A 25,781-nucleotide genomic window follows, 5' to 3' on the forward strand; every position below is an offset into this window, starting at 1 on the left:
TGCCCTGCCTTTTTTCATTGTGCCCCAGCCTCTGCATATGTCCGCCCTCCTATTCCCTTGAGTCATCCTAAGGTCCGGCCGAGATCCCACGACTGTGCACTGCCTCGCCGGAGCATGCGCGCTGCGATGCTCATTGTTGGCACGGCATCGCTTACGGCGCAAAACCAGCGGCAATGTGGCATTTTCCGGCGCATGTGCAGTAGTTAAAGCGATTCAATGCCCACAATGACAGCTATCTTTCTATGCACAATATACACACAATGCTATCAGTTGCTGATTACACCTCCCTATAGCAGAGATATAAATGTATGAATTACAGGTTTTACTTAAAGGGATTATCCTTTTTCAAGACCCCCCCTTCATGTGCCGGGCCCCTCACCGGTAATATAATTACCCCACTCCTGGTCCCCACATCGCCACTGCTGCTTCTCCTTGCACACAGATAAAAACATCTGGTGTTGGGGGGGAGCAGCCAATGGCAGATGAGGACGAGCCTCCCTAACATCGCGGGTGATGCTTGGGAGGCCTGTCCCCGCCTTTCTCCCCCCCCCCCAACACCAGATGTTTTCACCTGTGTGCAGGGATAAGAGGTGAGTGGGGTAAGTATAATACCGGTGAGGGGCCCAGCACATGTGGGGGGGGGGGGGGGCTTGAAATTGGATAACCCCTTTAAAGGGGTTCTCTGGGAATCAAGAAAATAAAAATACTTAAATATGACTTTATTATAAATATATTCCCAAATCCCTTTCATTAGTTATAATGGCTCGTTTTGTCTAGGGAGCAATCATCAGGGGAATTGAAATGGCCGCCGTCCTATTAGTACACACAAAACCTGTCCTAGTCACACAGGAGGACAAGTTACTTCACAACACTGAACTAAAGAGCTGCCTCATCCTCCTCTCTGCTTGTCAGGGATTATGATCCTGAATACAGATGATAAGATTTTCAGCCGAATCTTTGTAGGAACAGAGTTCATGAGGAGACATGAAGTACAGAGAAGACGGACAGACTGGTAATGGAGACTGCATACAAGTACTGCTGCTCATTATCTACACCCCCACCTCCTCTCTGTATTTCATGTCTCCTCATGAACTCCATTCCTACAGAGATTCAGCTAACGTTCTTATCTGTATTCAGGATGATAATCCCTGACAAGCAGAGAGGAGGATGAGGCAGCTCTTTAGCTGTGTCGTGAAGTAACTTGTTCTCCTGTGTGATTAGGACAGGTTTTGTGTGTACTAATAGGACGGCGGCCATTTTATTTCTCCTAATGTTGGCTTCCCAGACAATTATAACTGATGAAAGGTATTTGGGAATATATTTATAATAAAGTCATATTTAAGTACCGTATTTTCATTTTTTTAATTCCTGGAGAACCACTTTAATCTTTTCCCACAAAACTATATATCAATCTGCTAAGCTCTTCCTGCTCTATAACATGCTTTCAGATGCATTGCATTTTATAGTGACATGTCCTCTTTAAAGGGGTTATCCAAACTATAAAACATGCCCCCCAATGCCCAGGCCCCTCATATAGATTATACTGACCCCGCGTGGCGGGCGGTGATCGGAACAAGGTACCTGGGTCAATGCGTGGGGGGGGTCCCGTGACCCCCCCGTGTCGGTGATCGCCGCAAACCGCAGGTCACTTCAGACCTGCGGTTTGCGGCTTTTATGGGAGGTTGCGGCGGTGATCGGATATGGCATCGGGTCCCCGTGCGGCTGTAAGGGGGACCCGATGACATGAAAGGCAGCGTGATGCCTTCCTTAGGCATCGCCGCTGCCTTCCTGTGACATGCCTGTGAGATCCAGCCCCCTGGATCTCACCGGCAGGAAGCTGTATGAGTAATATACAGGTCCTTCTAAAAAAAATGAGCATATTGTGATAAAGTTTATTATTTTCTGTAATGTACTGATAAACATTAGACTTTCATATATTTTAGATTCATTACACACCAACTGAAGTAGTTCAAGCCTTTTATTGTTTTAATATTGATGATTTTGGCATACAGCTCATGAAAACCCAAATTTCCTATCCAAAAAAAATTAGCATATTTCATCCGACCAATAAAAGAAAAGTGTTTTAATACAAAAAAGTCAACCTTCAAATAATTATGTTCAGTTATGCACTCAATACTTGGTCGGGAATCCTTTTGCAGAAATGACTGCTTCAATGCGGCGTGGCATGGAGGCAATCAGCCTGTGGCACTGCTGAGGTGTTATGGAGGCCCAGGATGCTTCCATAGCGGCCTTAAGCTCATCCAGAGTGTTGGGTCTTGCGTCTCTCAACTTTCTCTTCCCAATATCCCACAGATTCTCTATGGGGTTCAGGTCAGGAGAGTTGGCAGGCCAATTGAGCACAGTAATACCATGGTCAGTAAACCATTTACCAGTGGTTTTGGCACTGTGAGCAGGTGCCAGGTCGTGCTGAAAAATGAAATCTTCATCTCCATAAAGCTTTTCAGCAGATGGAAGCATGAAGTGCTCCAAAATCTCCTGATAGCGGCTGCATTGACCCTGCCCTTGATAAAACACAGTGGACCAACACCAGCAGCTGACATGGCACCCCAGACCATCACTGACCGTGGGTACTTGACACTGGACTTCAGGCATTTTGGCATTTCCCTCTCCCCAGTCTTCCTCCAGACTCTGGCACCTTGAATTCCAAATGACATGCAAAATTTGCTTTCATCCGAAAAAAGTACTTTGGACCACTGAGCAACAGTCCAGTGCTGCTCCTCTGTAGCCCAGGTCAGGCGCTTCTGCCGCTGTTTCTGGTTCAAAAGTGGCTTGACCTGGGGAATGCGGCACCTGTAGCCCATTTCCTGCACACGCCTGTACACGGTGGCTCTGGATGTTTCTACTCCAGACTCAGTCCACTGCTTCCGCAGGTCCCCCAAGGTCTGGAATCGGTCCTTCTCCACAATCTTCCTCAGGGTCCGGTCACCTCTTCTCGTTGTGCAGCGTTTTCTGCCACACTTTTTCCTTCCCACTGAGGTGCCTTGATACAGCACTCTGGGAACAGCCTATTCGTTCAGAAATTTATTTCACTTCTCTTGCTTGAGGATGTCAATGATGGCCTTCTGGACAGCAGTCAGGTCGGCAGTCTTACCCATGATTGCGGTTTTGAGTAATGAACCAGGCTGGGAGTTTTTAAAAGCTTCAGGAATCTTTTGCAGGTGTTTAGAGTTAATTAGTTGATTCAGATGATTAGGTTAATAGCTCGTTTAGAGAACCTTTTCATGATATGCTAATTTTTTGAGATAGGAATTTTGGGTTTTCATGAGCTGTATGCCAAAATCATCCATATTAAAACAATAAAAGGCTTGAACTACTTCAGTTGGTGTGTAATGAATCTAAAATATATGAAAGTCTAATGTTTATCAGTACAATACAGAAAAAATGGAACTTTATCACAATATGCTAATTTTATGAGAAGGACCTGTACACAGTATTACTCATACAGCCAATGCATTCCAATACAGAAGTATTGGAATGCATTGTAAAGGGGATTAGACCCCCAAAAGTTGAAGTCCCAAAGTGAGACAAAAAATAAAGTGAAAAAAAGTTGAAAAAATAAAGTTTTCCACAAAAAATTAAAAGTTTCAAGTAAAAATAAACAAAAACCTCATTTTCCCCGAGTAAAGTTAAAAAAAAAATGGTAGAAAATAGGGAAAAAAATAATAAAGTAGACATATTAGGTATCGCCGCATCCGTATCGATCGGCTCTATAAACAAATCACATGACCTAACACTCAGATGAACACCATAAAAAATAAAAACTGTGCTAAATAAACCATTTTTTTGTCACCTTACATCACAAAAAGTACAACAGCAAGCGATTAAAAAGGCGTATGCCCACCAAAATTATACCATTCTAACCGTCACCCCGTCACCTCATCCCGCAAAAAATGAGCCCCTACCTAAGACAATCGCCCAAAAAATAAAAAAAATAAGACTCAGAATATGGAGACAATAAAACATATTTTTTTTGTTTAAAAAAAGCTGTTATTGTGTAAAACTTAAATTAAAAAAGTATACATATTAGATATCGCCGCGTAGTGTAATAGCAAGCGATCAAAAAGGCATATGCACCCTAAAATAGTACCAAACAAACCGTCATCTCATCCCGCAAAAAAATGAGACCCTACCTAAGATAATCGCCCAAAAACTGAAAAAACAATGGCTCTCAGACTATGGAGACACTAAAACATGTTTTTTTTTTTTTTTATTCAAAATTATTATTATTGTGTAAAACTTACATGAATAAAAAAAGTATACATATTAAGTATCGCCGCGTCCATAATAACCTGCTCTATAAAAATATCACATGACCTAACCCTTCAGGTGAACACCGTAAAAAGAAAAAAAGAAAAACGGTGTAAAAAAGCAATTTTTTGTCACCTTACATCACAAAAAGTGTAATAGCAAGCGATCAAAAAGTCATAAGCACCCCAAAATAGTGCCAATCAAACCGTCATCTCATTTCGCAAAAATCATACCCTACCCAAGATAATCGCCAGAAAACTGAAAAAACTATGGCTCTCAGACTATGGAGACACTAAAACATGATTTTTTTTTTGTTTAAAAAATTAAATCATTGTGTAAAACTTACATAAATAAAAAAAATTGTATACATATTAGGTATCGCCACGTCCGTGACAACCTGCTCTATAAAAATACCACATGATCTAACCTGTTTGATGAATGTCGTAGATAACAATAACAAAAAACTGTGCCAAAACAGCTATTTCTTGTTACCTTGCCTCACAAAAAGTGTAATATAGAGCAACCAAAAATCATATGTACCCTAAACTAGTACCAACAAAACTGCCACCCTATCCCGTAGTTTCTAAAATGGGGTCATTTGGGGGGGGCTTAAAATGGAACATGGTGTAAAAAAAACAGTCCAGCAAAATCTGCCTTCTAAAAACCATATGGCATTCCTTTCCTTCTGCGCCCTGCCGTGTGCCCGTACAGCAGTTTACGACCACATATGGGGTGTTTCTGTAAACTACAGAATCAGGGCCATAAATATTGAGTTTTGTTTGGCTGTTAACCCTTGCTTTGTAACTGGAAAAAAAATATTAAAATGGAAAATCTGCCAAAAAAGTGAAATTTTGAAATTGTTTCTCTATTTTCCATTAATTCTTGTGGAACACCTAAAGGGTTAACACAGTTTGTAAATATCAATTTTGAATACCTTGAGGGGTGTAGTTTCTAAAATTGGGGCACTTTTTGGGAGTTTCTACTCTAGGGGTGCATCAGGGGGGCTTCAAATGGGACATGGTGTCAAAAAACCAGTCCAGCAAAATCTGCCTTCCAAAAACCGTATGGCATTCCTTTCCTTCTGCGCCCTGCCGTTTGCCTTTACAGCAGTTTACGACTACATATGGGGTGTTTCTGTAAACTACAGAATCAGGGCCATAAATATTGAGTTTTGTTTGGCTGTTAACCCTTGCTTTGTAACTGGAAAAAAAATATTAAAATGGAAAATCTGCCAAAAAAGTTAAATTTTGAAATTGTATCTCTATTTTCCATTAATTCTTGTGGAACAACTAAAGAGTTAACAAAGTTTGTAAAAATCAATTTTGAATACCTTGAGGGGTGTAGTTTCTGAAATGGGGTTACTTTTTGGGAGTTTCTACACTAGAGGTGCATCAGGGGGGCTTCAAATAGGACATGGTGTCAAAAAACCAGTCCAGCAAAATCTGCCTTCCAAAAACCGTATGGCATTCCTTTCCTTCTGCGCCCTGCCGTGTGCCCGTACAGCAGTTTTTGACCACATATGGGGTGTTTCTGTAAACTACAGAATCAGGAGCATAAATATTGAGTTTTGTTTGGCTGTTAACCCTTGCTTTGTAACTGGAAAAAAATTATTAAAATTGAAAATCTGCCCAAAAAGTGAAATTTTGAAATTCTATCTCTATTTTCCATTAATTCTTGTGGAACGCCTAAAACCTTGTGTAAAATCAGTTTTAAATACCTTGAGGGGTGTAGTTTCTAGAATCAGGTCATTTTTGGGTGGTTTCTGTTATGTAAGCCTCACAAAGTGACTTCAGACCTGAACTGGTCCTTAAAAAGTGTTTATTTGATAATTTCTGAAAAATTTCAAGATTTGCTTCTAAACTTCTAAATATCCTTCCCAAAATGATCCAAACATGAAGTAGACATATGGGGAATGTAAAGTAATAACTATTTTTGGAGGTATTACTATGTATTATAGAAGTAGAGAAATTGAAAATAAATTTGCACATTTTTCCAAAGTTTTGGTAAATTTGGTATTTTTTTATAAATAAAAATGATTTTTTTTTTACTCCAATTTACCAGTTTCATGAAGTACAATATGTGACGAAAAAACAATCTCAGAATGGCCTGGATAAGTCAAAGCGTTTTAAAGTTATCACCACATAAAGTGACAATGGTCAGATTTGCAAAAAACGGCCTGGTCCTTAAGGTGAAAATGAGCCCGGTCCCTAAGGGGTTAAAGGGTGTGTCTGACAATAAGCTTGTTGACTGTTTCCAATAAGGTCTCACGCAGATGACTGTGATCTGCCTGGGAAACATGGTCCCGCTGCTAGGGGAGGAGAAGGCAGCGGTTGTTCCTCGGGTCCCGGCCGTATACAGGATGGAGGGGGGAGTCACAAAATGGTGCGCGTTTCCAAAGCTGCGGAGCAAGGGAGGACAGGGAAACCACTACCGCCTCCTCACACACCGATGGCACCTACCACCACATGACACCGTGACAGCAACACCACCCTTCTTCCTCCATCATCGTGATGAGACTCCCCGCCCCCCCCCCCACCAATGTCTTTACCACACTGTCATATCTCTTTTAGTTACGTTTATGTTTTAATCAATATTATTTTTATCATTTGTCAGGTTTTTTTTTCTCTCCTCGGGAGGATTCATGCGGGAGCGAGAACCCGGTTTGAAAAAAAAAGACGGACAAAATGGCGGCGAGATGAGCGTGTTACCATGGCGACTGTCAATCTATGAGGGTAAGGCCTCATGCACACAACCGTGTCCCTTTTGCGGTCTGCTGATCAGCAAAATACAGATGCTGTCCGTAATTTTTATTGCTGACCCATTGACTTCAATGGGTCAGTTGTCTGCATTTTGCTGACACGTTCTACCTTTTTTTCAGAACATATGGATGCTGAAAGCACACGGATGATCCATGTGGTTTCCACATCCGTAAGTCCGTTCTGCAAAAAAGATAGAACATGTTCTATACTTGCCCACAAATTGCAGATCACGGACCAATTAAAGTCAATGGGTCCTTAAAAAAATGTGGATGCAACACAGACAGTATCCATAATTAGCGGATTGCAAAACACATACAGTCATATGCATGAGGCCTAAGTATGCCTTTTTTTATTGTTTGTTTTTTTACACCCATCTACCACTTTTTTCTCCTGGGACAGCCCCTTTAACACTGCCACCTAGAGCTCAAATAATACTGTCATTCAGTACTCACTAAGTGTCATCAAGTGCCCAGCACCCGCTCTTCAGTAGTGCATGGTTACCAGTGCCATGATAAATAGTACTGCCATACAGTGCCCAGATAGCACCATTCATCATCCAAATATATAGTGCAAAGAGTCATAACAAATACATGATGTCAACAGGGTGCCAAATAATACAGCCATACAGTGCTAAGAGAATTGCATTCAATACTGAGATAAATACTGGAAAACAGATAAATAACACCGCCATGTAGTGCTCATAGAAAGACATACATTAACCAAGTAATAAGAGTGACCAGAGTGCACTGCATTAACCACCTCCCGTCCGCCCATAGACTATAAACGTCCAGGAGGTGGTTCTCTATCTCCTAATGGACGTTTTAAAACGTCCTTTCAGAGATCGCAGCTGCAAGCTAATCGTGCAGCTGCTGATCGGGTTGTCCGGTGTCAGTGACAGCAGGGCAACCCTTAGAGAAGGCAGGGACAGTTCCCAGGTGTCCCTGCCTTCTAGATCGCTGTATACACAGCGCTCACCGAATGCTGTGCATACAGAGCAGGAAGCGCTATGCGCTTCCTGTTCCGGCCCGGCGGTCATGTGATCGCCGGGACCGGAGAGTGCAGGAGCTGTGAGGTCTTTCAGAGACCTCGATCAGCCCTGCACTGAGGCTGTACAGCCTCTCTGGGGGGTGCATTTCTTCTGTACCTGGGGCTACTATGTCAGCCCCAGTTACAGGAGAAATCAACAGTGAAAAAAAAATTAATAAAATATGCCCCAGAGGTCTTGTATGACCTTATGGGGGATGTAAGGTGTAAAATAAAATAAAAAAAATTAAGTGTTAAAAAAATTAATAAAAAAAAAGGTTTCACATGTAAAAAAATAATTCCCCATGTAAGGAATAAAAAAATAAAATTAAATAGACATATTTGGTATTGCCGCGTCCGTGACAGTCGGCTCTATAAATATATCACATGATCGACCCAGTCCGATAAACACCATAAAAAAAATATGTCAAAAAAAGCCATTTTTGTCACCTTACATCACAAAAAGTGACACCAAGTGATCAAAAAAGCGAATTTCCAACAAAATGGTACCAATAAAACCGTCACCTCATCCCGCAAACAATGAGCCCCTACATAAGAAAATCGCTCAAAAAATAAAAAACCTATAGCTCTCAGAACATTGAGACACTAAGGCCTCTTTCACACGGGCGTCATGTTTTTTAGCCGGATGCGTTCAGGGTGCGTTCAGTTAAAAGCTTGCGATTTTTCAGGCGAGTGCTGTCAGTTCATTATACGTTTGGCTCGCGTTCCGACGTTTTTCCCGTGCGTGTGACATCCGGATGGCATGCGTTTTTTTCAACGCGCGTTAAAAAAAACTGATCAATCCACTACATTCACCTGTAACTGCAAACACCATATAAATACCCCCAGCATGCATTGTTTTGTTGGACAGCTCAATTTTTTGGTGGAGTGGTTTGTGTGTTGATTGGTGTGTGTGTTTGTTAGTGGATTATCCTTTGCAGGATGTCCACTTTCACCCTGTCATCCACTGACCATGTGTTTTTGCACTGGCTGGTCTCCCGCTGTTTTGGAGAGCAGCCAGAAATGATTGAGGAGGAGCCGCGGAGGAAGCGCATGTGGGTGCATCCTATACTTTCGCAGCGTGCCAGCAAAGGTATCTTTGTTGGCTTGTACGCTGAGCTCCGTGCGCACCCTCCAAAGTTCTTCAATTATTGCCGCATGTCGGTGTCTACTTTTGATCGTCTGTTGGAGGAGTTGAGGCCTTCCTTAACTTTTCAGGACACCAATATGCGGCGGAGTGTGTCACCTGAAGAACGGCTTATTATTACTTTAAGGTAAGACTATATATATTTTCAGACTAAATACTTTAATGCCACCCTGTTTTCCAATACATAGTTGTTAGGTCAATGGCCTATGTATTTTAATTTTTTACTATTATATGCCTGAGTGCGTAAATGAAGTAGACCTGTATTTAAACTCCCTTATTTTTAGTGATAAAGTGTGTGTGGTTAGATTAGTCACACCAGAATCCAGTTCCGCAGGGGTTAATTATTCAAATGCAGCCTGTAATGATGAGGACACTTCACCTGTGTGTGTATATGTTAATTGTCTTGAACTTTTTGAAGGTTTCAATGCTATTCCTTATTTAGTTTGATATCAGAATATAAATCATATTTTAGTCAAAATATACCACTATCTGCTTGTTTCATATATTTATCAGCTACTTTTCCATTAAATAATGTCAAATAATGTGCTAGATTTAAAAACATATGCTCTGAAAGTATCTAATTCTATTTTATTTATTTTTTTTCAGATATCTGGCGACTGGTAATTCTTTTTCGTCTTTGCATTTTGTTTTTCGAATGGGCACTTCCACAATTGCTTGCGTGGTACGGGCTACATGTGCCGCCATTTGGTTGACACTGAAGGCTTCAGTGCTGCCACAACCAACCAGGCAGCAGTGGCTTGATATAGCCCATGGCTTCCAGGAAAGGGCTAAATTTCCTAATTGTCTTTGTGCCCTTGACGGGAAACACATACGGGTTAAGAAGCCACCGAACTCAGGGTCCCAATACTATAATTATAAGCAGTTTTTCTCTGTAGTTTTGTTGGCCTTGGCTGACACAAACTACAGGTTTATAATTGTAGATATTGGGTCCTATGGAAGTTCTGCAGATGCTCGCATCTTCAGGGCTTCCAGAATGGGTCGCTGGCTTCAGTCCAACCAACTGGACGTACCATAGCCAGCAAACCTTCCTGGCTCTACTGGCCCACCTGCGCCTTATGTGGTCGTAGGGGACGAGGGATTTGCCCTTTCTAGCCACCTGATGCGTCCATATCCTCGACGCGGTTTGGATGCCAAGAAGCGCAATTTTAATTATCGGTTAAGTAGAGCCAGAAGGTTTGTGGAGTGCACATTCGGCATTTTTTCAAATAAATGGCGGGTTTTCCAGTCGTCAATACAGCTGGCACCACAAAATGTCAATGTGGTCATCAAGGCATGTGTAGTGCTGCATAACTACATACGCACCTATGAGGCCACACCTGATGAAGACGCCCAAGTGTACAGTACACCATCACCCAGAGACACTTTACTACTTGGACGATCTGGATATGCTGGACTCAGAGTGCGGGATTTTTATTCGGATTATTTTATGTCCCCTATTGGTTCTTTTCCTTTTCAACAGTAGTCCTCAATGCATGGACTTTTGTGTTTGCCACTCTATTTTCATAACCAGGATGGTTTGAGTTTAGTTAAGTTTGTATTTTTGTTAGTTAGGGACTCGCAAGATTATGAGGACCCTTGACGTGGGTTGCGAGCTTACATATTTTGCAAATAAATAGTCTAATCTACATGGTCTGTGAAATATGTACTAATACCTCATTTCTCTATTACCTACAAAATGTGGCTAAATTACTCAAAATTGTAAAAATGTTTTTCGGTATAATACAGAGTTAAACAAATGTCTTAATATTGATTATATGGTGTTGGAGGAGTATAGATTTGTTGGTCTAACATGTTTTGTATGTATGTGTAATAAAACAAACTAATTTAAATTGATTATGACCTCCATTTTGATGTAAGAACCCCTAAAAATAAAAACTATTGAACGTCAGTGTTTGTGTGCAAAATTAACATTTCATATGTGTCCTATGTGGTTACTAATGTCTAGTACAAATGTACTATCTATATATTGTGTTATGTGTATGCACAATAAAATAAAATCAGACACATTCGAAGCTTGAAAACAAAAATGTGTTTTATTGCACACATTAAAATAAAATAAAACCTCTGGGATATGAAAATAAATACATTTTTATGGCCAAATGACTACAAATTAACATATTGCCTTGACGGCGAAGAAGATCCCTGATAAGGAGGGGCCGAATATTGTGAGGGTCCAGGCTGATTTTGACCTTGTCCCTCATAAGGAGCTCTTGAATATTGGCCCTGTGAAGGGGGGCCGGAATATTGGCCCTGGGATGGGGGCCCGGAATATTGGCCCTGGGAAGGAGGCCTTGAAAATTGTGCCTGGGAAGGGGGGCCAAGGCACTGTGGTGGCCCAGCTCGACTGGGCGAGGGTCCCGGAGGCCCATAGCTGGGTTCACCCAGAATCTGTGGAACATATGGTGCCATTGGTGGCCCATAATGATCCCTTGGGGGGGGCATTTGTGGTTGGTCGGGGATTGGCTGGGAAACAGTGGGGTGTTTGGGGACAATTAGTTGCCCATAGCGACGTAAATTTTCAAGGGCGTCATGCATGACCGAGGGATCAGGAAGGGAATTCGCTAGCTCCAGAACGATTTCTACGGAAGTTCTTGTCCGTAATAATCGTTCTGGAGGTAGCTGCCGCATATAATGGGCCAGACTACGGGCAAACATATCGTGATGATCCTCCTGCCGAGCCCGAGATAAATAATCCAAAACTTGAACATTCACATTGGACTCGGCAGGAGGATTTGCCCGTCGTCTGGACCTGATGGGTAGAGCCAGGGGGGGAGGGGGGGAATTAGCTCCTGATGCTGCGGGAGGCTCGGAAGGTGCTGGTGTTGGTCCTGGAACAGTCTCCTGCTGCCCAGCTGTCGTCTCCTCCTCGCAAGCACTCGACAATTGTGGTGCCGATTCTTCTCCTTCCTCCTCTAGGTTGTCCTCCGTTCTACAAAATGAGTAAAATATATAAACATGAGGAATCTAAAAATTCGATTATTAACATATTCCTGTCATGAGCTACACAATCTACATTTGTCACATAGTACTAACAGGTCCAACAAACCGAGGTTTCATTATGGCAAAACATTCGGGGCTTGTGCCCCATATGTTTGGTCCAGTGCCCTGAATGTTATGCTGGATTGCTGATAGAATGTTAAGGAAATATTTAAGTGAATTTTTCCATTGATTGGAACTGGGCAACCCCCTGATCACCCCCCTTGTACTAGTTCCGCTACTTATTTGCTGCGATTGAGCACCGATGGCACAGAAGTGACTGAACTCATGCCAGCGCAACAGATAAGTAGCGGAACTAGTACAAGGGGGGATGGGGGGTGATCTGGGGGTTGCCCAGATGGCTAGTCCCTTCGCAGTAGTTATTAAACCACTTTCAGCACTCCCCCATTCACTGAAGGGGGGGACTGCTGAAAGGGGTTAATAACTACTGTGAAGCCCCCCTCCGCCCCGGGGATGGCGACTTGGATTCACGGGGGCGTTGTACAGTGGCCTTGTGCCCCAGATGTTTTCACACACTAGCAACTCCCCTGCCAACCAAAAATAGACATATGTGGTAATTGTGGTAGTATAGATGTAGCAGGGATAACCCACACACTCAGAAATATAAGGTGTATACTCGTGTATACTATCGTGTTAACTTTAACCAAAACGAGTAAACCAAATTTAAAAAAAAACATTTATTAGACATCTATGTACCATTGAGCATGTGGGTTAATCCTGCTACATTATTTACGTACCATCAATCTTTACTCAACTTATCATTTTAATATCCTACTTTGGGTTAAGAAAGGAGCAATGTGAATGTTTGCTATTGCAAAATATGACATCTCACATTGATCCATTCAAAACATTCACAGTATGTAACAATTCGCCATACAGTGCGTATAGCTTATTGTGTAGAATGGACTTACGGACGCAGATCCATGACGGCGCGAAGGAACATTAGCTGCTCCCGGAAGAGGTACGGCCTTTTCTTGTGGAGATCAGCCCCGCTCCGCCCCTGCTTTCTCATTTCCTCCGCCAACGATTCTTGACCTCTTCAACTGGTAATAGAAAGGCAAGAAAGGAACAGGGATCAATTTCTAAAGTGATAGGTAAACTAACGTATAACAAGGCATATAGACTAGGGAGGACAACATAGATCAAACATGTATACATTGTTTTAACTTACTTAAATTCCTGCGACTTTGTCCTTTGGTCGTTTGCCATATGGCTGCAAACAGATCCTGGGTAACCTCCTCCCAGGCAGCGTCCTTTTTATATCGGTCCTGGTATTCAGAACAACGGAGATCCCAGAGGCAGGGCCTATCCTGCACCAGGACTATCAGCCTCTCCACATCCATGGCACGTGGATTTTTGGGCATTCTGACAACTATTCGCTCCGCGAGGGCTTGAAAAAGCTGCAGAAAACTGATCCCTCATGTGCTGCCACAAACCAGACGCAGACAGACACAGAGAAAAAAAAGCCTGTGTGTTGCTAAGTGACTTCCGTCAAAAAAAAACTGAACGCAACGCATGATATCCGGATGCCATCCGATTTTCACGCACCCCATTCACTTCTATGGGGCCTGCGTCACGTCAAAATCGGACAATATAGAGCATGCTGCGATTTCAACTGAACGCACAAGTGATGCGTTAAAAACATCGCTCATGTGCACAGCCCCATAGAAATGAATGGGTCAGGATTCAGTGCGGGTGCCATCCGTTCGCCGCACGGATCGCACCCGCACGGAAAAGTCGCCCGTGTGAAAGGGGCCTAAAACATCATTTTTTTTGTTTCAAAAATGCTATTATTGTGTTAAGTGAAATAAATTTAAAAAGTATACATATTAGGTATCGCCACGTCCGTAACAACCAGCTCTATAAAAATGTCACTTGACCGAACCCCTCAGGTGAACGCTGTAAAAATAAATAAATAAAAACTGTGCTAAAACCACCAATTTTTTTTGTCACCTTGCCCCATGAAGTGTTATAATGAATGATCAAAAAATCATATGTACCCAAAAACAGTACTAATAAAACTGGCACCTTATCCCCTAGTTTCCAAAATGGGGTCACTTCTTGGGAATTAATACTGTAAGGGTGCATCAGGGGGGCTTCGAACGGGACATGGCATCTAAAAACCATGTGGAGTTCCTTTTCTTCTGCGCCCTGCCGTGTGCTAATACAGCAGTTTATGACTACATGTGGGGTGTTTCTGTAAACTGCAGAATCTGGGTAATAAATATTGAGTTTTGTTTGGCTGTTAACCATCGATGTGTTAAAGAAAAAAATTGATTAAAAAGGAAAATCTGCCAAAAAGGTGAAATTTTAAAATTTGATCTCCATTTTCCTTTAATTCTTGTGGAACACCTAAAGGGTTAACAAAGTTAGTAAAATCAGTTTTAAGTAACTTAAGGGGTGTAGTTTCTACAATGAGGTCATTTATGGGGGTATCCACTATGTAGGCCCCACAAAGTGACTTCAGACCTGAACTGGTCCTTAAAAAGTGGGTTTTGGCATATTTCTTAAAAATTTTAAGAATTGCTTCTAAACTTCTAAGCCTTCTAACGTCCCCAAAAAATAAAATGACATTTCCAAAATGATGCCAACATAAAGTAGATATATGGGGAATGTTAAGTAATAAATATTTTATGAGGTATCACTTTCTGTTTTAAAAGCAGAGAAGTTGACATTTAGAAAATTGCTAATTTTTCAAAAGTTTGGGAAAGTTTGGGATTTTTTCATAAATAAAGGTGAAATATATTGACTCAAATTTATGACTAACATGAAGTACAATGTGTCACGAGAAAACGATCTCTAAATGACTTGGATAAGTAAAGGCGTTCCAAAGTTATTACCACATAAAGTGAGATATGTCAGATTTTCAAACATAGGCCTGGTCAGGAAGGGGGCAAATGGCCCGGATGGCAAGTGGTTAATAGATAAATCATACATACATATCTTATATAAGTAATGCTATACAGTGTCCAGATAGCACTTAGACACACATAAATGCTGCCAGATAGTGCCCAAATACTGTCCTGATGGGGAATGCGGACCCAATATGAAATATCAAATCTACAGAAAATAAAGGTGTGAAAAACATCTAAAAATTAAACATGAAATTGCCCCCTAAAATAATGTTGCCAACTCGCCATCAAGCATCGTACATTTGGTAGGACCTCCTCACAGATTTTTAACCCATTAAGGGCTCAGGCACACGACTGTATGTGTCCTCAAAACACTAATCCGCAAAAAATACGGATGACATTCGTATTGCATCCTTTTTTTGGTGATCTGTTTCCGCAAAATGGACAAGAATAGGACATGTTCAATCTTTTTTTTTGCGGAATGGCCATGCGGACATACGGAAACTGAGTCATTTCACTTTTTTTTTTGCGGACCCATTGAAGTGAATGGTTCCGCAAAAAAAAAAAAAAACAGAACGGACACAGATAAAAAATATGTTCGTGTGCAATTGTGCATGAGCCCTAAGGATGTAAGTAATTTTGGCCATCAGAGTGCGAGGTAGATTTACGTGTTTACCCCCGCACACAGCGATAACATAAAATCATGTTTTGTGACTTTCATTTAGTAATTTTGTTGACCGCTGTGGCCATTTACTAGCAGTGATGTGCCAGCACAGTGATTGGCTGCAGCGGCCACAGAACCAAGCCACTTCTGGTCTGGCTGGGAAAGGGTCAGCGGTCCTGGAACGTTGGAACTGTGGACAGGTGAGGTATTTTTCGGGGGTTTTTCTGACCACTTGGGTTATCGGCTCCTAGGTTGGACAACCCCTTTAAACCTCATTCAACATTTATGTTTTTGTCCCATTCCCTATCACAATGCACTGCCCCGGGGGCATTTGTCGGTCCGTTTTTTTCCAGCAATGGGCACACATTAGGAGCACCTCCCTTCGTGCCGTAATGGCATCACAGGGGTGTAAATGGCTGGTACTGAGTCTTCCCTCCGCTCCCATCATTGATACATAGGGTCAAGGGAGGATCGGCCTCTTCAGTGCTTATGAATTATCCACAGGATAGGGGATAAGTGTCTGATCAGCGGGGGTCCGACTGCTAGGACCACACCAGTCACAAGAACAGGGGTCTTGTGTTTTCCCATTTGAATGGAGCGGCTGTCATGCATGTGTGGTGCTGCTCCATGGGAGAGAGCAGCATTCAGCGCCAGTCCCATAGGCTCTGCATTGAGCGGCAGTGCACAAGCTGCATTCTGATAGGACATACGGGACCCTCATTCTCATAATCGCTTTGTTCTTTTTTAGTCTTCATAGGTTTGGCCAAGCAGAAGACCCTGACAAATACATCTCCATCCCTGAGAAGCATGTCATCGAAGACTTTACAAAACTTTTGCACTAGTACAATAATAAGAGAAACTGAACTTGCATCGGATGCAGTGATTTGCTTCCTCTGTGGGGTTAAATACAAGCAGTGAGGTCTGTAAGTACAGCATGTGACCTGTGTGACAACCCAGGCACCCGCCACTGAAACATGGCATTTTATCAGGTGACCGCTGGTAATATGATTTGCGAGGCCGGGAGAATGACTCCTTCTCAGAACGCCATTAGTGCCAGCAATGATGACTGTATGCCGCTACCGCGTGACGTACGTGTCAGTTTAGATGCGTTAATCAAGAATACATCATAGGACAAGGAGGTCTGGAGTGTGTTAGGGCATCTGTCAGCATGTAAGTCTCTGCGACACTGGCTGACCTGTTACATGTGCGCTTGGCAGCTGAAGACATCTGTGTTTGTCCCATGTTCATATGCGACCGCATTGCTGAGAAAAATGATGTTTTAATATATGCAAATGAGCCAATAGGAGCAACGGGGGCGTTGCCGTTACACTTAGAGGCTCTTCAACTGAAGCACCCTCTGCACTTTGATTGACAGGGCCAGAAAGTGCAGGCATCATCAAACCTGGCCCTGTGTGGACGCAACAGTTGCAGAGACAGCAGAGCCTCTAGGTGTAAGGGTAACGCCCCCGTTGCTCCTAGAGGCTCATTTGCATATATTAAAACATAATTTTTCTCAGCAATGCGGCACATATGAACAAGGGACCAACACACGTCTTCAGCTGCCAAGCACACGTGTAACTGGCCAGCCGGTGTCATAGGGACAAATCTGCTGCCAGATGCCCTCTAAAGGAGAAGCCCCTTTGAAGGATCTAGTACAGGATTCAGCAATCTTTGGCACTACAATTCCCAGCATGCTCCATTCATTACTATGGGAGTTCTGATAAGAGCAGAGCATGTAGACACACCGGGAGTTGTAGTTTCACAATAGCTGGAGTCTCTAGGAGGTGCCACTAGCCGGGTCTGTATTGTGTATATGTTGTGAATCGTGGTTTTTTATCTAGGTGGGGGAGCCACATGGTTTGATTTTGTATTTATTTATACTTGTTTTTCCACTACTTGCAATGCTATAACTTGATGTCCCGACATATTTTGTGCACGCTCCATGTGGTTGTGTCTGGCTTTGCCAATTTATGCATCTATTTATTTGTTTGATCAATTTCAATAAAGATACATTTTTTTTATTATATCTGTGTATACGCTGAGTGTCAGGGTTTGTCCCATCTAGGAGCTATTCATTTTTGATACTTGTGTTCTATTTGTGTTGTACAGCCACATTCCGATTTTGTGTTTTATTGCTCATTGGTATCCAGTTCTGATAAGAGCAGAGCATGTAGGCAGGCTGGGAGTTGTAGTTTCACAATAGCTGGAGTGCCGGAGGTTGCCAACCCCTGATCTAGTTAGATGTCTGTATCCCCCGTAAAGCCTCATGCACATGACCGTATTTTTTGCATCTGTGTCTAATTCACATTATTTGGGGATTGCACATGGACCCAGGGCCGGTGTCAGCACCCGGCAAACCCGGGCAAATGCCGGGGCCCACTGCTCTTGAGGGGGCCCACTGAGCTGCTATGAGCACTTCCATCAATACAGATGGAAGCACTCATTGCTGTCATTTCACTTAGGGTACTTTCACACTAGCGTTTTTGTTTTCCGGTATTCAGTTCCATCTCAGGGGCTCAATACCGGAAAAAAACAGTTTTACCCTAATGCATTCTGAATGGAGAACATTCCGTTAAGGATGCATCAGTTCAGTTAAGTGTTCCGGCAAAACGGATCCGGCTTTCTGGTCTGCGCATGCACAGACCTTTAAAAGTGCAAAAAATTGAATACCGGATCTGTTTTTCCGGATGACACCGGAGAGACGGATCCGGTATTTCAATGCATTTGTCAGACGGATCCGCCTGACAAATGCCATCAGTTTGCATCTGGATTGCCGGATCTGCCTGCCTGAATCCTCTGCCGCACGTGTGAAAGTACCCTTACACAGTACCCCTCTGGTGGGCCCTCTGAGTCACATGAGGCTGGCTGCTGCAGAGACTCAGACACCCCCTTCACTTCGTTCAGCAGAGCAGCAGGTTACCTTACCAGCTTCAGACACACAGAGTTTGTCAGTGAGTCTGCACTGTGACTGTCTCTTCTCTGTGGGACAGGAGGGTGGAAGGGGAACTCTTCAATCTGCTGCTGGATGCTGCTTCATGCTATTTAGTTGTTTTACTGCCTCATTAAGCAGTTTGCCTCCATGAAACCTGCCCCCCATATCCTGTCCTATCTCATGCTCATGGAGCCCCTGCTGTCTCCTTTCCTCCCTCATGTATCAAGAGCTCCTGTTCCACCCTCCTATCTCCTATTGCTGCCCTGCACGGACCTCCTGCCACTACTTGTTGTATGAATCCACCTCAGAGCCCCTTCCGCCTACTTGCGGTGTTCACCTCTCCTGTCCATCCAGGGCCCTTGTCTCACTCCTCTGCCTCTCATTATGGTGGCATCTGAACCGCATTCACCATAAGGACCTTCTAACGTCACAGGGTCATGTGACTGCCCCTCACCCCGTACTGTGTCCCCTTATACCCTGCATTGTGCCCTCTTACCACACCCTGTACAGTGCCCCTAGTCATTCCCTGTACTGTGCCCTCTTAAACCCTTTTATCTGGTCATTGTATGGCAGTGTTATCCGGTCACTGTACAGAGGTGTTATCCGGTCAATGTATGCCGGTGGTATCCAATAACTGTATGGCCATAACTGTATCCCTTTCCCTGCCATTTAATATAATGACCCCCAGAGAGCCCCCATTCAATATAATGACCCCCCAGTGCCCCCCCCCCCCATACAGTATAACCCCCAGTGTGGGGGCGACTGGGGGTCATTATTCTGAATGGAGGGCCACTGTGGGGTCATTATACTGTGAGGGCCCTTTACATAGTATAATGATCCCCAGTGTCCCTTATTTAGTATAATAATCCCCAATGACCCTCCATTCAGTATGATGACCACCAGTGACCACCATACAGTATAATGACCCCCAGTGCCCCCTCCATACAGTATAACCCCCAGTGTGGGGGCCACTGGGGGTCATTATTCTGAATAGGGGCGACTGGGGGTCATTATTCTGAATAGGGGCGACTGGGGGTTATTATTCTGAATGTAGGGCCACTGTAGGGGCATTATACTGTGTGTGGGGCCACTGGGGGTCATTATACTGTGTTTGGGGGGTCATTATACTGTGTGAAGGGCCACTAGTGGTCATTATACTGTATAGGGGCCACTGGTGGTCATTATACCGTGCTGGAGTCACAGAGGGACGTGTAAATGTACAAAATGCCTCAAAGGTGCTGACTGGGATTTATCGCCCAAGGGCCCACATGAACCTGGAGCCGGCCCTGCATGGACCCATTCATTTCTATGGGTCCACAATAAAAAAAAAAACAATGGACAGTACATGGATATCATCTGTGTGTCCGTTTCACAACTTATAGAACATGTCCCATTCCTGTCAGTTTTGCAGGAAAGAATAGACATTTCTAATGATGGGAGTGAGAAAAATGCAGATTGCACACTGAAGGTGTCCGTATTTTGCGGATCCGTGGTTCGCAGACTGCAGTATGGACACGGTCAGTGCATGAGGCTCATTAGGTGGACTGTATGTAGAAAACTCAGACTGTCATCTGAATTTGGGGAAATTACAGAGAGGGAACAAGCGAACAGTTTGAGCTACAGGCACGTTACCCTCGATCGTCTCTCGCTCTGCATATCGTGCTGTACACAGCAGACCACAGTGTTCTTGCCTGAAGCGTTTTTTTCCCTGCTTTACATAGTTAAAGGGTCCCCGACTCAAGTGATTTCCCTTCATATGGATTTTATGTAAGTATTGTTGGGTAAATAGACGCAGGTTTCTTTATGAAGATTTTATCGGGTTTACGGATAGGAAAATTCCTCTTTTTGGCCCTGTTAGGAAGAACTTTTCGATGGTTCACATGACTAGTTGATTTACTCCTTCTCATCTTAGGCCACTTCCACAGTGTCAGTGTTTGGTCATTGTTTGATCAGTGATTTTCACCAGTGATTGTGAGCCAAAACTAGACACGGGTCCAAAACACAGAAGAGGTGGAAATCTATCCATTGTAGATTATTATATTACTCTTCACTCCTGGTTTTGCCTCACAATCACTGATGGAAAAATCACTGAAAAAACTATGACTGTGTGAAAGCGGCCTACAGAACATTACTGCATTATTTTCTCGATAAGACGCACCTAGGTTTTAGGGGAGGAAAATAAGAAAAAAAAGTATTTTTCATCAGACCTCAGATCAGAAGCCCAATTCTCATCAGACTCCCCATATAAGACCCCCAATCTGCATCAGACTCCAGTCTTTATCACCCCCCCCCCCACCCAAATCAGACCCTCAATCCGCATCAGACCTCAGATCAGACTCTAATCTTTATCAGACCCCCAATCTTCGTCATACCCCCAAATCAGACCTCAGATGAGACCCCCAATCTTCATGAGACCTCAGATCAGACAAACATTCTTCATCAGACATCATATCAGACCCCCAATCTTCATTTGACCTCAGATAAGACCCCCAATCCTCATCAGACATAAATAAAAGAACTTTCTTGCACCAGACAACACCGCGACTGTATGGAGTCAAGAAACAGCAGAGCACGGCGCCTGCAGAAGACCAGGGAGCGGTAAATATTTTCATTAGCTTTTCTTTTTAAATATATTTGAAAAAAATGTTAGATAAACCCCTTCCCAACATCGGGCGTACATGTACGGCAAATGTCAGGTCTTTAAGGATAGTGCCAGTTCGGGAGCTGAGCAGTCGCCATAGCCGCCAGGTGTCGGCTGTTTTATGCAGCAGACACCTAGTGGCAGAGTCCATGATTGGCAATAACACCAGTCATGGACTTTTAACCCCTAAAATATTGTGGTCAACTCTGAACACGGCATATAAGCAGTCAGTTACTAGGAGCGCTGCGCTTCCAGTATTCGAACGGCTCCCCCATGGTGAGATCACGTGAGCTCTTCAGTTGCTATAGCAGCCCTCAGGCCTTCTGAAAGCTCCGAGGCCTGCCAAAGCAAAGTTCCTTTCACGCCCTACCTGCAGCAGGGCTTGATCGGCATGGACTGAGTCTACCACAGGATGCAATGTTAAAACATTGCCGTTTATGAAAGAAGCAATCAGACGATTGCATTTTAAAGTCCCAGTTGGGAGGGACTAAAAATAAGTAAAAAAATAAATAGAAATTAAAAGAAAAATCCAAATAACCCTTCTTTCCCCATTTTATAAATAAAAATAATAAACAAATACAATTCATCTGTATTGCCAGTGTCCCAAAATACCCAAACTATTAAAATAAAAAAGTACTTATCCCATATGGTAAATGGCATAAAGGAAAAAAGAATTGATGAGTCGACATTTTTTGATCGCTTCCAAGAAAATTTAATAAAAAGTGATGAAAAAGTCATACACTTTTTTACACTAATGAAAATATAGATCACCCTGCAAAAAACGAGTCCTTGTTCTGCCCCATAGATACGGTGGTATAAAATAAGGTGATGCATTGTTGTTTTTATTAAAGAAAGGATTAAAACACAAGAAAAACTATAAAAATGTAATATAAGCAAAACAAAAAAAGATATGTCTCCTGTAAGTCGAAAAATAAAAAAAAGGAAAATCACTGTGTCAGAAAGAAATTAAAATAGTTGTGTCTAAAATTTTCAATTTTTCACACTAGAGCACTCACAGTGAGCTGATATTTCCTGTTCTTTGTAGCTCACTTGCTTTGCTGTGTAGACTAGGGCAGATTCATCTCATTATCATTAGAGGGTGGGTGAGCAGCAGGTTCATTTTGCTCAGAGGTGGATTGGGAACTTAAAGGCTATTGTGACACAGTAAAAGGGAGTTGTATGGGGAGGCAGGTATTTTCCTCCCAGTGTGTGCTGCTGGACCAATTAGCGGCCAGGTGGGGTCAAACACTGGACTGGACTCATGTGCCGGTCTGGGTTTTGGCAACAGCTAGCTGCCTTTAAAAGACAGCTGGGTTCAGCAGAAAGGATCTCTGTATTGGGATCTGAGGCTTGTGCCGGACTTAGAGGGCTGAGTCCCGGGTGAGGGGAAACAGGCCGCCTAAAGCCTGTTCATGGACTCTTTGAGGCAGAACTGCCAGCAAGGTGTGAACTAACACCAATACCACAGGGATACTTTTTGTGTTGAATGTGACTTTTTGTTTATGAACTTGCCAAGAGTGTGATTTACGAACTGGTTGGTGCCTCTATACTGCGTCCGCTAATCCTGTCTACCAGAGCGAATCCCCACAGTTGGTGGAGGGTGCGGGCAGATGCAGTGAGGCTGACGTAAAAGCCTAAATATTTTGTTTTTCCCTCCGGCACGGATGTACAGTACTGCCCATAATTATTCATACCCCTTGCAAATTTTGACTTAAAGTTACTTTTATTCAACCAGCAAGTCATTTTTTATGACAGGAAATGACATAGGTGTCTCCCAAAAGATAATAAGACGATGTACAAGAGGCATTATTGTGGAAAAAAAAACATTTGTCAGCTTTTATTTACATTTGAGCAAAAAGTGTCCAGTTGGCGTAAAAAAGGAGAAGCCTTTAACCCAAAGAACACCATCCCCACTGTCAAACATGGTGGTGGGAACCTAATGCTTTGGGGGTGTTTTTCAGCCACTGGACCAGGGAACCTAATCACAGTAAACGGCACCATGAAAAAAAGAGCAATACATGAAGATTCTTAACGACAGCATCAGGCAGTCTGCAGAGAAACTTGGCCTTGGGCACCAGTGGACATTTCAGCAGGACAATGACCCAAAACACACACCAAAAGAGGTGAAGGAAGGGTTAGCAGACAACAACAGTAACGTTTTGGAGTGGCCCAGCCAGAGTCCAGACTTGAATCCAATTGAGAATCTGTGGAGGGAGCTAAAGATCAGGGTGATGGCAAGAAGACCCTCCAACCTGAAAGATTTGGAGCTCATTGCTAAATATGAATAGGCAAAAATACCTGTGGAGACCTGCAAAAAGCTGGTCTGCAATTATAGGAAGCGTTTGGTTGCTGTAATAGCCAATAAAGGCTTTTCTATTGATTATTGAGAAGGGTATGAATAATTTTGGACTGGACACTTTTTGCTCAAATGTAAATAAAAGCTGAGAAATGTTTTTTTTCCACAATAATGTCTCTTGTACATCGTCTTATTATCTTTTGGGAGACACCTATGTCATTTCCTGTCAAAAAATTACTTGCTAGTTGAATAAAAGTAAAGTCAAAATTTGCCAGGGGTATGAATAATTATGGGCAGCACTGTATGTCCTGGATTAAACCAGCTAAATTTCAACCCGTGTCACACCGCAAAATGGAAGCTGTAATGGAGGCTAACCTGCAACAGCGGGAGGCTAATAAGCAGCAGCAAGAAACAAACCAGCTGCTGCTGCAATACGTGATGGCTCTACAGAAGGCAGGAGCATCCCCGAGCGTTCACGATTAGTGTTGAGCGAAACCCGAACTGTACCGAACTTTACTATTTTGGGTACCCTGACCCGAACTTTGCAGGAAAAGTTTGGGTTCGAGTTCGGTGTTTGGGCATTTAATAAAGCTTGTTGAAAGGCTGCGGGGCATATTTATATTTTTTTGCATGCGCTGACTGTAGTCAGCACTCTTTGCGTCCGGCCACTATTAGTGCCCACCCCACCCCACAGCGCATTTGAAACTTTCTTTTTTTCTTACACTTTTTTTGAATTTTTTTGTTAGTTTTTCTTTATTTTTTATTTTTTTTAGCTGTAGGGCAAAGTTCGCGAACACCCGTGCCCCCACACACACGCACACTAAATAAAGATTTACACGCACACACACACACACACACACACACACTCCCCTATGGCCCGCCGGACGTTCTCAGCCGAGGAGGCATACGCCCTGCTTGCCTCCGAGTCCAAGAGCCCCAGTGAGGACGAGGATGACCCCACTTTCCTGTTGTCATCTGCGTCCTCCTCATCATCTAGCGATGATGATTAGCCCGCAAGGCGGCGGAGGACAACCAGGAATCCAGACTTCCACAGTGGGCTTCACTGAATACGACTACTTTAATCTTTTTTTCAGTGACCACTTTGTAAATCTGATGGTGGAGCAAACGAACCTGTACGCTTAACAGTTCGTTGCTCAACACCCAGGCTCCCTTTTGGCTAGGGCCGGTGGCTGGACTCCGATCAGTGCAGCCGAGATGAGGACGTTTTGGGGCCTCGTGCTGCACATGGGCCTAGTAAAATAAAAACAGTGTCAGGCAGTACTGGAGTGGGGACGTCCTCTACCAGACCCCACTCCACAGTATGGCCATGACACGTACCCGGTTTGAGGCCATCCGGAAATGCCTGCATTATGCAAATAATGCAGCATGTCTTCCCAAGGTGATCCTGCCTATGACCGCCTGTGCAAAATCAGGCCGTCATCGATCACTTTGGGGCCAAATTTGAGGTGGCCTTTGTACCTGGAAGGGAGGTCGCGGTTGATAAGTCTCTCATTGTTTCAAGGGGAGACTCATTTTCTGCCAGTATGTTCCCTCTAAGCGGGCGAGGTATGGCGTGAAGCTGTACAAACTTTGTGAGAGTACCTCAGTTTTGTGTGTACGAGAGGCGAGATTCCCGTATTCAACCCCCAGAATGTCCCCCCACTCTGGGTGTTAGCGGGAAACTTGTGTGGGACCTTATGCACCCACTGCTAGATAAGGGCTACCACCTGTACGTGGATAACTTTTATACTAGTATCCCCTTGTTCCAGTCCCTCGCCGCCAGATCCACGTCCGCTTGTGGGACTGTGTGGAAAAATCTGCACAGCCTCCCTACCTACCCCCTTCAGGTACCTATCCCCAGGGGTGAGACCCGTGCCCTTACCAGTGGAAACCTGCTGCTGGTCAGATATAAGGACAAGAGGGATGTCCCTGTACTGTCCACAATTCACGGTAACGGCATCACCCCTGTGCGAGGTACCGCAGCAACGGTCCTCAAGCCCGATTGTATCGTCGACTACTATCAGTATATGGGAGGAGTTGATCTCTCTGATCAAGTCCTCAAGCCATATAACGCTGTGCGCAAAACCCGGGCATGGTACAAAAAAGTTGCAGTCTACTTGGTGCAGGTTGCCTTGTACAACTCTTTTGCACTGTCCCAGAGCGCTGGCAACACAGGGACA

The sequence above is a fragment of the Bufo gargarizans genome, chromosome 3, assembly GCF_014858855.1.
Source record: "Bufo gargarizans isolate SCDJY-AF-19 chromosome 3, ASM1485885v1, whole genome shotgun sequence".
Lineage (NCBI taxonomy): Eukaryota > Metazoa > Chordata > Amphibia > Anura > Bufonidae > Bufo > Bufo gargarizans.